Genomic DNA, 2,034 nt, shown 5'->3' with positions numbered 1-2,034 from the left:
GCCCGTCCCCGCGGCAGAGCCGAGCGGCAGGGGCGCGTGTGGCCCGCGCCGCTTTGTCGGCGAGTCGGGCGGGCGGTGGGACCCCGCGCGGGGCAGCTTTCTGCCGCCCGGGGAAGAGGAGGGCGTCGTGGCGGAGCAGATCCTTTTCCGGATCTCGTGGAGGAAAGCAGGGGACTGTGGCGAGGGAAGCCTGCCCGGGTCCCGCGGGGTGCAAGGGAGGAGGCTGTGGCCGCGCGAACCCTTCCCGGAGGGCGGGAGAAGAAAGGACGGGGCTGCGGCCAAGCGCACCCCCGGGAGCGCGAGAGCGGGGCCGGGCGCTGCGGCGTGGACGGCGCGCCCTGCAGGCCTCCCGAGCAGCGCGCTTCAGCGTGGCTCGCTTGAGCTCTCGTGGACGTGGGCGGGGAGTCTGGGCGGAGCGCCGCGCCCAGACGGGGTCAGCCCGCCGGCGCCCCCGCCGTGGACGCGACCGCGCGTGAAACGCGGGGTCTGTGGCTTGCTCCTTGGGCAGCCGTGGGGCCTTCGGAGTGTGCCCCACTGGCGGAGACCTCGCGCGCCGCCGCGGACCCGGAGTTCTGCCGCCTGCGCCCCGCGCTGTCTCTTGGCGGGCCCCTGACGCGGTTCCCTAGGATAAGCTGTAATTGAAACCCGAGATTTCCGGGTTGCTGTGCTTGGCCCTGGGGACTGCTGGAGTCCGGGCCGGCCCGGCGCCTCGCCTTCACCGCGCTGCGGCGCCAGCCCCTGGTCCCTGCAGGCTGCGAGCGGTTTTCCCTGGAAAGCCTGTTCTGCAAGCGCCGGCGCTGGAAGAGCTGGGGTCATCTCAGATAAATAAAGAGCCGCGGCAGATAAGATGGCAGGATGTCAGGAAGAATGTGCCAGTTCTGTGGGAGTCATGGTCCCCTTTTCCTAAGGGCATCCTCACCGTGACACAGGCAAATGCTGGAACGGGGGAGGACACATGTCCTGATAAGTCACTCAGACAAAGCAAATCCTCTAGTTTTTGAGTGGTTATTTTGTTTTGTCTTTGTCTTTGTCTTTGTGCTTGGACTTGAACCCAGCACTTTGTGCTGAACTATATTCCCACCCCTTTTATTTTTATTTGGAAACAGGCTTTTGCTAAATTGCTAATTTGGCCAAGCTGAACTTGGGTTTTCAATCTTCCTGCCTCAGGTGTGTGTCACCAAGCTGGGTTGAGTGTGCGTTTAAGCTTTACATGGAGGTAGTGCTCGTGTACTTGGGAGGTTTGGGAATAGTGGTGGTGGTTTTGTCGCTTTTTGATAAAGGCAGATAGTTCATGGCCATGGCCTTTGGGCTGGGATGAACCGCTCACCCAGGTACGGTGCAAGAGCCGGCCGAAACATGGCCAGCACATGGTAGCAGTTGGACTGGCCATTGCTGCTGCAGGATTTGCAGGCCGTTATGCTTCACAAGCCATGAAGCATGAGAAGCCTCAAGTAAAACAAGTTTTTCAGAGTCTGCCAGAATCTGCCTTCAGTGGTGGCTATTCTAGAGGTGGATTTGAGCCCAAAATGACAAAACGGGAAGCAGCATCGAGACTAGGTGTAAACCCGACTGCCAGTAAAGGAAAAACAAGAGGTGCTCATCGCCGAGTTATGCTCTTAAATCACCCAGACAAAGGAGGATCTTGTGCAGCAGCCAGAATCAATGAAGCTAAAGATTTACTGGAAGGTCAAGCTAAACAATGAAGTAAATGTATGATGAATTTTCAGTTCATAAGAGCTTATGTATATGAGTACTAATGTTTTATAATAAAACACCTCTGAGCTACAAAAAAAAAGAAACAAACAGATTTACGTGGAGTACAATTCATGCTTTGGCTGGCGAGTGGTGAGTTCAGGCGGCTGAACCCAGATGCAGGGCAGTTCCTCACCTCCAGAACCCCTCCCCTACCGCTTGCTGGTGCCTCCTGACCCTCAGCTCTGGCAGCGCCCTTCTGTTCCTTGGGCCTTTCTGTTCCTTGCTCATTTGGGTCTTCCCATGAGCAAGTCATTGTGAAACCTTTGAGTTGGCTTTTGA

General features: G+C 57.5%; 1 pseudogene; it reads left to right on the top strand.

The window, feature by feature from the left end:
* The first annotated feature begins 1,375 nt into the window (after positions 1-1,375).
* On the top strand, positions 1,376-1,703 carry LOC101590040 (annotated as a pseudogene).
* The last annotated feature ends 331 nt before the right edge of the window (positions 1,704-2,034 follow it).

Source organism: Octodon degus, unplaced genomic scaffold (genome assembly GCF_000260255.1).
Source record: "Octodon degus isolate 3935 unplaced genomic scaffold, OctDeg1.0 scaffold00199, whole genome shotgun sequence".
Lineage (NCBI taxonomy): Eukaryota > Metazoa > Chordata > Mammalia > Rodentia > Octodontidae > Octodon > Octodon degus.
Note: the sequence above shows the minus strand (reverse complement) of the source record. Positions and strands in the feature narration are given on the sequence as shown.